Source organism: Podarcis pityusensis, assembly GCF_964106645.2.
Source record: "Podarcis pityusensis genome assembly, chromosome: Z".
Lineage (NCBI taxonomy): Eukaryota > Metazoa > Chordata > Lepidosauria > Squamata > Lacertidae > Podarcis > Podarcis pityusensis.
In genome coordinates, this window is record NC_138044.1 from 13,868,947 (window position 1) to 13,881,726 (window position 12,780).

A 12,780-nucleotide genomic window follows, 5' to 3' on the forward strand; every position below is an offset into this window, starting at 1 on the left:
TTTGTGTGGTTGTTAATTTAATAATAATAATAATAATAATAATAATAATAATAATATAAGAAGAAGAAGAAGAAAAAGAAGAAGTTATTATTTATACCCTGCCTATCTGGGCGGCTTCCAACAAAATATTAAAATACAGTAGTCTGCCAAACGTTAAAAGCTTCCCTAAACAGGGCTGCCTTCAGATGTCTTCTAAAAGTCTGGTAGTTGTTGTTCTCTTTGACATCTGGTGAGAGGGCGGGTGCCACTACCAAGAAGGCCCTCTGCCTGGTTCCCTGTAACTTGGCTTCTCGCAGTGAGGGAACTGCCAGAAGGCCCTTGGCGCTGAGCCTCAGTGTCTGGGCAGAATGATGGGGATGGAGACGCTCCTTCAGGTATTCTGGACCGAGGCCAATTAGAGCTTTAAAGGTCGGCACCAACACTTTGAATTGTGCTTGAAAATGTACTGGGAGCCAATGTAGGTCTTTCAATGTAGGTTATATGGTCTTGGCGGCTGCTCCCAGTCACCAGTCTAGCTGCCGCATTCTGGATTAGTTGTAGTTTCCAGGTCACCTTCAGTGGTAGCCCCACATAGAGCGCAATGCAGTAATTCAAGCGAGAGATAACCAGAGCATGCACCACTCTGGTGAGACAGTCTGCGGGCAGGTAGGGTCTCAACCTGCGTACCAGATGGAGCTGGTAGACAGCCGCCCTGGACACAGAATTGACCTGCGCCTCCATGGACAGCTGCGAGTCCAAAATGACTCCCAGGCTGCGCACCTGGTCCTTCAGGAGCACAGTTACCCCATTCAGGACCAGGGAGTCCTCCACACCTGCCCACCTCCTGTCCCCCCCAAAACAGTACTTCTGTCTTGTCAGGATTAAACCTCAATCTGTTAGCCGCCATCCATCCTCCAGCCACCTCCAGACACTCACACAGACATTCACCCCCTTCACTAGTTCTGATTTGAAAGAGAGGTAGAGCTGGGTATCATCCGCATATTGATAAACACCCAGCCCAAACCTCCTGATGATCTCTCCCAGCGGCTGCATGTAGATGTTGAAAAGCATGGGGGTGAGGACAGAACCCTGGGGCACCCCACAAGTGAGAGCCCAGGGGTCCGAACACTCATTCCCCTCCCCACCACTTTCTGAACATGGCCCAGGAGGAAGGAGCGGAACCACTGTATATCAGTGCCCCCAGCTCCCAGCCCCTCTAGATGGTCCAGAAGGATGTTATGGTCGATGGTATCAAAAGCCGCTGAGAGATCCAGCAGAAGCAGTAAACAGCTCTCACCTTTGTCCCTAGGCCGCCAGAGATCATCGACCAGTGCGACCAAGGCAGTTTCAGTCCCATGATGAGGTGTAAAACCCAACTGGAAGGGATCCAAATGGTCCACTTCTTCCAGGCGTGCCTGGAGTTGTTCAGCAACCACTTTAAGGGGGAGAAAAGGAGGAAATACCAGGAAAATCTGGTCTGCCTTAAAAAATCCAGGATTACTTAAACTAAAAGGCTAAAACTAGCTTATCTAAGCTTCCTTTTTAAGTTGCAAAAGGATGGCACTCTGCTGAACTCACAAATGTGAGGAAGGAAGGACAATATCTAATTTAAAATATCATTTTCTAGCATGTATTCACATTCCAACAGGCTCTGGGTGCTGATGGGAGTTGTAGTCCAAAAAATCTGGAGTGTACCAGATTGCAGTAGGCTGATCAAGATCAGGGCTAGGCAGAAAATAGCTTGTGATCTACCCAATGTGAATGACTTACCAGTTCATTTCAGGTATGGGAGAACATACCATGCTCATTAATCTGAATGCATTACCTTCTTGTTTATTTTGAGATCTTTCTGCCCTATATGTTTGCAGAGAATAATTCTTGGTGCTTCGTTCCCTGTCTTTGATATGTCTCCTTGGAGATACACAGGAGATCTCTAGAGGATGTCTTATTGATAGGAATAGGTACGTGTAGGAGATGGTGTTAGAACAAGCCAGCTCCTGTCCCAAGGGAAGGAATAAGGGACTGTTTGTGTACACCATCTCTCTGTAATACAATAAAAATTAGAGAACATGGTGTAGTGGATAATGTTTATGGGTAGATTTGGGGTTAGTTCCCTGCTTTGCTGTGAAGATTTCTGGGCGTCCTTAAGAAAGTCATTTTACCTAGGCCTGCTCAACCTTGCAAGGCTGTGGAGGGGATATGTTAAATAAGAGCTGTCAAGTAGTAAGTGCAGTAAAAGGGCACTGCATTACACATGGGCTGTGACTCAATTAAAAGCACATTCTGCAATGAGGAAACTAAAATCTGACATTTGCTCAATGCAAACTGGATAGATATTGCAAATATCTTTGCAAATTGCAAATTTGCAAATATTTGATCCTGTCATTCAGTCAGTCTTGGAGAGAGTTCCTTGCCCTGTGGCCAAGTGCAGGCTTTAGATGGAAACGTTTGCAAGTTCAGCCCAAAATGCTGCGTAAGACTGGCCTTCTGACTCAGCAGGGCTCTTTAAAAAGCAGAGCTGGGGATAAATGAAAAAGGGGAGAACCATGTATACCACTTTGACCTCCTTGGAAAAAAGGTGGGGTTTAAATACAATATATAAAATAATGATAATGATAATAACTCTTATTGTATCATACAACTGCCTTTGGTATGAGGATGGGCGTTAGCTCAGTGAAACGGCATCTGATTTACATGCAGAAGGTGCCAGGTTTAATTCTCAGTATCGGTATCTCCCGGTAGGGCTGGGAATGCCCCCTGCCTAAAGTCCTGGACAGCGGCTGCTTGTCTGTGTAGATCAGTGGTTTTCAATCAGTGTGCCATGGCACCCTGGGGTGACTTGAGGAACATTCAGGGGGCCTCCAGTGGGTCGTCCTTTCATTAACTTGCAGCCCGTATCTTCATGTATATATACATATCTCCCCATGTTTATCTCCCCAGGGGCAGAATGGGGGAATTCCCACTTACACATGTCCTGTAACGGAAACCCAGTGTAAGCGCCTCCCATAGGGGTGCCATAGAAAGAATGTGTTTGGTCAAGGGAGAAGTGGACTCAAAAAGGTTAAAAACCACAGGTGTAGATAATACTGAGCTACTTGGACCAATAGTCTGAGTATATAGCACTTTCTTATGTTCCTATGGTTGGGACGGTTCTGTTGCCTTACAGCTCTCTACTAATCATGTGTATTTGGAAGAAAGTCCTGTTGAATGCAGTGGGTCTTGCTTCCAGGTAGGTAGGCTAAGGATTCAGCAGCCTTAGTTTTTAATGTAAATTAAGGGCTGCATCTAATGCTAGCTTTGCTCAGGAACAGCCCCAATGCAAAAAATAAAAATTAAAATTAAAAAAAGGACATGTCTTACTTTCATCCATTAATTTCAGTGGGTTTATTCTGAGTAGAGTTTAGCTGGACACAATCTACTTTTTGTGACTGCATTTTTGTGAGTTTTTTTAGAACTGTTTTTAATTGATGAATTTTGCTTATACGTTATCTTTCTCCTAGTCAAATACCAGAAGAGGCTCACAGCATAAATTAAAACAGATACAACTAAAACTAAAACACATTATAAACATAAACAGTAAAAACAATTTTAATGTTGTATTTTAAATTATTGTAACCCACCCTGGGACTTTAGGGTGAAGGGCAAATAACAAAAGAACTGTTGTAAACAAAATCTGCCCTTCCCTTATGGGGTATCCAAGAGCCCGTATAGAGTCCTTAAGTGGGTTCCCTATTGGTAGGAGAAAATAACAGAGACCAACCAGAGAATATTGAGAAGCAAAGCAGCTAGTAAGCCTGATCTTTATTAAAGCTGTTGCAACAGGGTGCTCCCCTCACACGCTGGAGGACCCAGAACAAAGGTCTGCCCACCCTTATATAGATATTTTAAATTGCCCGTCCTGCAGTCCAAGACTACCTCCAGAAACATCATACATACATCACAGAAGGAGTGTAGCCCAAGACCACCCCGCAGATGCATCATACCTACATTATAGAAAAGGTGGTCTACAGCAGAAATCTGAGTGCGTTGTTTATCTCCTGTCCGGCAGGTTACCTATTAATGGTCACTTGATTGGATTACCTGGGGAGCCTGGCCAGTCTTTTGTTATGATAACTACTTAGTTCCTATTCATACACAGACATACCCTTAAGACAGGATTTGTGAAGGCTTTTCCATTTTCCTTCGACCTTGCAGAGAAATATTTGAGGTCAATTTGGGAGGGACAAAATGGTTTCAGGACTTTTTCTGTGGGGTTTCAGACATGTGGTTTATATCTGCAGTTATGAACATTATATATATATGACCTTAAAATTCTTATAACACAACCAACCACTCTAAGTGCTTAATTTTGTTGGGATCAGGTCCATTCTTCTGTCTTTCTCTTTTCCCCTCTCTGATCTGCTCTCCCACCCATTTTTTTTCCTTTTTATTTCTTTCTGTTCTTTTCCCTTCATCCCTCCTCAGCCAAAGCGCCCTGCTTTCCCCGGCGGGCCCGGCAGGCGCCGCTGTCCCGTTTCGCAGGCCTGGCCGCTGCGGGTTCAGCTGTTCACTCCAGCCCGGGGATTGACAGGCCTTTTCGCAGGAGGCGGAGGAGGCGGAGGCAACCATAGCAGACACTGAGAGGCAGTCGCGAGAAGCCTGGGAGGTCGCCGCCGCCTCTGCCTTGCAATCCGCAGCCATCCTGACCCCCGAGCCCCCGAGCTCCCCCGCCAGCCGGCTCCCCAGGCACATTTGGCTCCCTACAACCACAACAGGTGGGTATTTGGGGGCTCAGGATGCAGTTCGGGGGCTTTTCTGTGGGGCGAGGTGGGAGGCCGGGCAGTTATAAAATGGAGACTGAGGAAGGAAAGCGAAGGAGTGAAGTAGGCCAGGTTTTCCCCCACCTCAGGGGCGGAGGGGAATGTTTTTTACCATCCCCCCAACAATCCCATTAGCTCTCCCCACCTACCCCCCCTTTTTTGCCCTTAAAGGGGTCGCAGGCCCCCCCTTCCATATTTGACTTATTTCAGACTCTGCTGACCCCATTTTGTTTGTTTTTGTTTTGCAAATGCAAAGCAGACCTCCATCCAGTTTTGATGCCTCCATGCAAAAGAAAAAAAAAAATCCAGAGCAACACCCAAATATGCATTTGGTTTAAGTCATTTTAGGGGTTATGAAATTATTGTTAGGTGCTCCTTGCTATTGCTGTTGCTATTAATTTGTGGTGGAGAGAGGGAATTGGAAGGTTTTGCAAGGGAGAATTGATGAAAGGGCGTTGGTTCCCCACCCCCCTCTGAAGTTTCAATAACAAACCGTGCAATTGTAATGATCGTTATTACTGCAAAACTGTGCGATGCTGATTTCAGGGATGGAGAATGGAGGTTTGTCCTTGGTTTTGGAGAAGATGTGGGCCAGTTAACACCCACCTCTTTCTATTCTCTGCCCCCCCCCTCCGCCGCTTCAAAACCAAAACATAAATGAGAGTGACTGAATATATTTCGGGTGCGCTGGATTGGGAGAGTCTTGACTTTTAATTAGTGTGTTGCCTTTCAGCGTTGCCATTTTGCCCAGGCTTCTGTTTTGCTTTTAAATCCATCTCTGCCTTCCATTGTTTTGGCCGTGCGTTGTGGTTGTGGAAGGCCTGGATATGTATATCTGCGCGTGTGTGTGTCTGTGTGTGTCCCCTGTGACTGAAACTGCAAAACTGTTTCTTACCTTAGATATCGGTCTCTGACATGCCATACATGTAAAACGTGTGTGTGTGTGTGTGTGTGTGTGTGTGTGTATGGGCATCTTTTAAAATAGCAACCGACATCACTCTTCCATTACGACACACCTGATTGTATACAGAAATTGGCATTTTTGGCGGGTAGGACACACTTTAAATAGGGTAATAACGTGGAATTTTATTCTTATTATTTCAAATGCAGAAAGATGAGGATTCTTTAATTTTTTTTAAAAAAAGAAAGAATTTTGAATCTCAACTGAATTTCAGAAGTTTGGGTCTGATCTTTTTAATTGGTTGTGTTGTGATCCTGTTGCAGCTTCTTATGGGGGGCGGGCAGGATCCTGGCCCAGAGACTAAAAGTGGAAGAGAGGAAATTAAGGAAAGTCTTGCTTTGAGAAATGAGTGACATTAAGTGTGTGTGTGGTGTGGTGTAATGAATGTTGGAAGTATATTGTCGGGTGATGTTATCCTCTACTGTGAGACTGGTGCGTGTGAATGGCTGTTAGTTTTTCTGATGTGGTCAGTCTCTCCCCCCCCCCCCCGCCCTTTTGTAGATCAAATTAGAATTTTAAATCTGTTCTTTAAGAACTGTGCATTTAATGGGTTTGTAGGGAGAACACGCCCCTCTTTCCCGTGTCTTTTTGGGGCTACAAATCATGGTTTTCATTCCCAAAGTTGTGCAGCTTCCCAGCTGTGAAATGGTGATGATGAAACAAGAGAACATTTGGGAAGTTGGATCTGTCTATGCCTTCAAGATGGTCACTGTGTGTCGCATCCAAAATTCTACTGTCAATGGCTGTCGCTGTAATACAAAATGAGGATTGTGACAATCAAATTTTTTTTATTGTCGTCTTTGATCAATACCTCTTTAAGCTTTTGGGGGGGGGCATGATGAAAGGCACAGAAGGTGGTGCTACTTTTTTCTCAGGATGATGGCCTGTGTTTAAGAGTGCTTCTTATTTTCTTGAGCTGGCTTCTAGCAGGTAGAATTGCTGGGGTGTTTTTTTGGTGGAATGTTACATTAGATCTCTTCTCCAGTGCTGAGCAGTCACAGGCAGTCATTGATTTCTGTTAGCACCTAGCTTTCACACATTTTCCCAAAGTCAAGCATTTAAAGATCCAGAGCCACAGGTAAAATTGAGACGGGTGGGCTATGAAACTGTATATAAATATCAATAAACTCTGCTTGCCTTTTGCAGATACATATACATGTTCTTTTACTGGTTAAAGCTTGAAAGTTCCTCTCCCCCCTGCCCCCACCCTAGCCTAGTATTTGGGGTATATTCGCCATGTAGAGAGAGAGAGATGAAAGCCTCTCTTTTGGACTTTTTCTTGTAATCACGATGCCTTGGACCACAAGCGTGCTAAATGTTTGATTTTTGGGATAGAGTGGAAGGAGCTTAGCCAATGTGGGGTACACTTCATTCCTCCCCCCTCTGCTTTTTGCGATAGAAGGGTTATCAGTTTCCCAGTTCTGAAATTGGTTGGTAATTGGGAAGGTGTCCTTGAACAGTCCACATCTGTCTTGTGACCATTCCTGGTCCATGTTATGGTCTGTCTGGAAATGGCTCCTCCTATGTGTGTTGGGGTTAAAGATAGTGGACTTGTTTGGGCATCACCCTAAATCTGTGCCTGTCTCTATGTCATTATGCTCCAACTCCTATTAATCCACATGGCCAGTGGTCAAAGATGATGGAATGAGAGCTGTAGTCCAATGATAGCTGGAGGGCCTCAGGTGTCCTTCACACTGGTGCTAAGCCATACTTGTCCCTGGGTAAGGTGGGTGAGGCTGCTCACCTGTCAATCACATTGACTTCAGGTGACTTCAGGGCTTGCCAATAGCGTTTAGTGCTTTGAAGTGCTGCCGATCAAAAGATTGTTGATGCTTCAAAGCGCTAAGGAGGGCTCTTTATAAGCCCCTTCAAGGATTGACCAGTTATGGAATTTTCCATGGGAAGCATAACAGCACAGCCAGACCCAGGAAGCTTTAAGTCAGTTCCTATCCGTTGCTAGCACTAACTTCAAGCCCTGCTTTCTATTGGGTCCAGCTGTGCTGAGGAGCTCCCCATGGGATACTCAGGAATATATCTGATCCCAGGTGACCTGCTCTTGCCACTGATCAGCTGATTGACAGGGAGTGCAAGCCTCCCTTGTCATTGCGCTTTAAGGCTCCTGATCATACAATGGCAGCTGCATCTTCACCTACCCCATACCTTATGTCACGGATGATGTGAGAGGTGGGGTGGGTGGGTGTGATTTGGGAAACAGCCTCATGGGCCAAATTGGGAGCCATGCTGAGCCTTATTAACTTATATATCTGAGTTTCTAACACTGGATCTGTTGCTCCAAAACAGAGGGAAATATTAAAGTAGACCAGTTAAGACCAGAAATGTGAAGTCCTGGGGTGGTGATGGAATGGTATGGGGGGAAATTTCTTTGTTTCCCCCCCTCCCTAAACCTAGGGTTATATCCAGTGTAGTGCTACATGAGGAATTTGTTTGCACAGCAGAGTATTCTCCTCACTCCCCAAAACCAGCCTTAGGGGTTCCCCCAACCTTCTGGAGCAGAATTGGTGCGAGTGCAAAAGGAAAAGAGGATGGAAAGTCCCATTGCACAAGCAGAAATCATAAGAATGTAAGATGAGCCCTGCAGGGTTGGGCCAATGGCCTATCTAGTCCAGCATCCTGTTATCACAGTGGCCAACCAGAGGCCTGTGGGAAACCTTCAAGCGGGACCCGAGCACAAGCCTTCTCCCCTCCTGCGTTTTCCAGCAACTGGTAGTACAGCCTCCAGCTGTGGAGGCAGAGCACACCTATAATGGCTATTAGGCAAATCCTTGCACTGATGGGACGTTTGAGTTGAATACTGCCCTTAAATTTATAGATGAGCAATATTTTTGGGGGGGGGGGGAGACGATGAGTCTATTGAGGGCTATTATTCATGGTAGCCAAATGGAATTTCCATGCTCAGCACAGTATACCTCTCCCATGCCAGGTACGGTTGACAGACTGTTCGTGAGGGTGCAGGCTCTCCATGTTTCTTGTATCGTCTGCTTTTGGTTTGAAATAGTATAAGATTTTGGCCTGCTTTTTCTTGGGGGCGTTTCTGCAGCTTGTGTAAGAGAAATTCCTAGTTCTTTATAACTCTGAGTACCATCCCCGGACTAGATTTGTCCCCTCCGTATATTTGAGGGCTTTGTTTGAAGGAAACTCTGAGTGTTGTAATTAGCCTCAAATAGCTTTAGATAACTTCGAGGAGTTTTGGATGGTTTCAGCGGGATTTCAAAGGGGCTTTCGAAGAGCCTCAAAGGAAGGGAGGATGTTTAGAATGCCATCCGGCGACTCCCGGAGTCCTTATCTGTGGCTGAGGTATAAGCTTGTTTTCTGGGAGTGTGTCTTGTATTATTTTTTTAAAAGCTCCTACTCCCTCTGCTGAGGCTCACAGGAGATTTGTTTCAGGCACCATCTTCTTTCTCCTCTGTATACCTTTCAATATCAGGTGTTGTTGACAAACTGCATAAAGGCTGTTGCCTTTAGGCTCAGGTTTGGGCTTCTCAGGTGTATCTGGATGGCTGCTGTTGAATTCTGACTGCTGAATTTGCTGCACTGATGCAGCAGGAAAACATTTTATAAGCAGGGCCAGGGGACCTGTGACCCTCTGGCCTTTCCAGGTACCTAGGAAACTGCCTTATACAGAGTCAGACCATTGACCCATCTAGCTAAGCAGACTTGGCGGGAACTCTCCAGGATTTCAGGAAAAGGAACTTTCCCAGTCCTTCCTGGAATAGTTGCCATTGGTGATTGAACATGGGACTTTCTGCATGCAAAGCAGATGCTCCCCTACTAAGCTACAACCCTTTCATAGGGTTTTCTGATAACTCTTGGGAGGTTTCCCTGCTGCTCCTGCCTCCTGCGTAGGCCCTAGCTAGGATCAAGAATGGGGAAACTATGGAATTTTCTGCCACAAGATTTGGTGGCCACCAGCTTCAGGAACATAAGGAGAGCCCTGCTGAATCAGACCAAAGGCCTATCTAGTCCAGCATCCTCTTTTCCACAGCAGCTGAATGAAAGCCCCAGTGGGAAGCCTACAAGCTGGACATAAGAACAATGCACTTTTCTTGCAGGTGTTGCCCAGTGACTGCTATTCAGGGACACACTGACTCTCATTCTGAAGGCCCTGTAACAGCAAACGTGACTAGCAGCCATTGGAAAGCAGAATAGGCACATTCACAGAAAATCAGGCTATCGGTGTTTGCTAGCCATGGTGGCTATATGCCACCTCCAGAATCAGAAACACTATGAAGTGCTGAGGAGGAGAGGGCTGTTGGCCACTGTTGGAGAGAAAATGCTGGAGTTGATGGGCCTTTGACATGATTTGCTCCTAAATGTAGTGGCCACCGACTTGGATGGCTTTAGAAGAGGACTGACGGATGAATCAAGGATAAGGCTATCTATCAGTGGCTACTAGCCGTGGTGGCGATGCTGTGCTTCTACAGTCAGAGATGCTTCCAAATACCGTATTTTTTGCACCATAACACTCACTTTTTTCCTCCTAGAAAGTAAAGGGAAATGTCTGTGCGTGTTATGGAGCGAATGCCTGCGGGTGGCGGGGGGGGGGGATCTGCTGCAGTCGTGAGTAGAGGATCCATGGTTCCCCTTCCTTCCCTCCTCCGTGGTTACAAAAAATGGATCCACATGGATCCTCAGGATTTTTGCATTGGGCTACTCCAAACTCACTGTCAGATTACATGTCTGTGGCCACAGCATGAACCACAAAAATCATATATCCACTATTTCGTTTAGAATATTTTTTTTCTTGTTTTCCTCCTCTAAAAACTACGTGCGTGTTATGGTCTGGTGCGTGTTATAGAGCGAAAAATACGGTACCAGTGGCTGGAATCGTTTGTCCCTTTCTGGCAACATCAGGCTAACAATCAAGATGGACAAGACTGTTGATACCAAGGAGATTAATTAGACAGATCTGTCTTATTTAGACAAGCTCATGGAGGTAAAGGGCTATCAGTAGCTTCCTAGAGTCCTCCAGCTATGGGGCAGCTAGGAAGGTAAATAAGTATGGGGAAAGCAAAATGTCACTTAGAGAAAGATCTGCAATATTTTCCTTGAAGCTTGCATTTGTTTTCTTCTGGATTGTTTCACTTGATGTTTTAATGTGTTGTAAACTGCTTTGAGATTTTTTCTTTTAAAATGCGGGTAATACCCAGAGCGCTCTCTCCTTTAAATCAGAACCAGTGAAGGCAATGAATATCCTGTGTGAGTGTCTGAAGGGGTTGGAGGAAATGATGGTGGTTAATGAATTGAGGTTGAATCCTGACAAGACAGAAGTACTGTTTTTGGAAGACAGGGTGTGTGGGACTCCTTGCTCCTGAATGGGGTAACTGTGCCCCTGAATGACCAGGTGCGCAGCCTGGGAGTCACTTTGGACTCACAGGTATCCATGGGGGCACAGGTCAGTTCTGTGTCCAGGGCAGCTGTCTTCCAGCTCCATCTGGTACCAAGGGCGTAGCCAGGATTTTTGCTGTTGGGGGGGGGAGAGGCCTTTGTTAGGGGGGCAGAACATCAGTTGGTTATGTATTTTTATTTATTTTTATTGATTTAGGGGGGCAGCTGCCCCTCCCTGCCCCCCTGGCTATGCCAGGGAGACTTGGAAACTACAACTAATCCAGAATGTAGCAGATAGACTGGTGACTAGGAGTGGCCTCCGGACCATATAATGCTGGTCCTAAAGGATTTTCATGGGCTCCTAGTACGTTTCTGAACACAACTCAAAGTGCTGGTGCTCATCTTTAAATCCCTAAGTGGCCTTGGCCCAGTATACCTGAAGGAGCGTCTCTACCCCCATTGTTCAGCCCAAACACTGAGGTCTACCTCCTGGGGTCTTCTGACAGTTCCCTCACTGCAAGAAGTGAAGTTACAGGGAACGAGGCAGAGGGCCTTCTTGGCAGTGGTGCCCTCCCTGTGAAATGCTCTCTATGTCAAGGAGATGAAGAACTTTTAGAAGACATCTGAAGGCAGCCCTGTATCAGGAAGTTTTTAGTATTTGACGTTTTATTATGTTTTTATATGTGCTGGAAGCCACCCAGAATGGCTGGGGAAACCTAGTCGGATGGATGGGTGGCTTATTATTATTATTAGGTATAGAAAGTAAATAATTCTTAATAATAATAATCCCTGCTATAAAAAAGGCACTTAGATATATTGTGACTGTCACCCAGGTTTAAGGTGCCATTTGGCAATTAGCTGAAATATCTGTTTCTAACCCCGCTCCCTGCTTGTGGAATGCTCTCCCAAGGGAGGCCCTACTGGCGTCATCGCTGTCTGTTTATAAGCACCAGGCACAAATACTGTTCTTTACCAAGGCCTATACCCCTAGTTTGCAAAGTAATTGGTTATATCCTTGGCCTTTCCCCCCATTCATCCTTTTAGTTTAGTTTAGTTGAGGTGGATTTATCTTTTAAAATATTTTGGTTTTTATATTCATGGATTAGTATTTTAGGTCTAGTATTTATATTTTGTTTTAATATTTCTTCTGATTCCTTATATCTACCTTCCATAGGATCATAGAATTGTAGAGTTGGAAGGGACCCCAAGGATGACCTCTTCCAACCCCCTGCAATGCAGGAATCTCAGCTAAAGCATACATGACAGATGGCCATCCAACCTCTACTTAAAAACCTCCAGTGAAGGAAAGTCCATTGCTTTTCTCATCTTATGCCCACTTAGGAAACTGTTGTTTGCATTGGAATACCAGGCGTGAAATCCTCCTCCTGGGTATAAAGGATTACCTAAAGCCTTGGCAATAGGAATTTTGGGTTGTATCCAGAGTAGACCCATTAAAATTTATGGATCTAACTTAGTCAAGATAGGCTCTGAGGTTCTCGGTTCTGAGAAGGACTAGCACTGGATATAACCCTTTCTCTCTCCCTGCCCCTATCTTTAACCTTGTGTTTGTTTTCCTTTGCCACTAATCTTAACAGTTGTGAAGATAAGCTTCCACTTCTGACCTGGATACATGCCAGGGCAGTGTAGATGTGTTTCTGTGCTCCAGTTCATTTGCAACAGAAGGGGTAGAGAATG

General features: G+C 45.4%; 1 protein-coding gene across 1 annotated transcript in view; it reads left to right on the forward strand.

Moving 5' to 3' along the window:
* Positions 1–4,445: 4,445 nt before the first annotated feature.
* Positions 4,446–12,780, forward strand: part of PRRC2B (proline rich coiled-coil 2B) — a gene marked incomplete at its 3' end in the record, with an annotated part of 58,218 nt that continues 49,883 nt past the window's right edge. The window contains 1 exon segment of the mRNA XM_080989524.1: positions 4,446–4,733.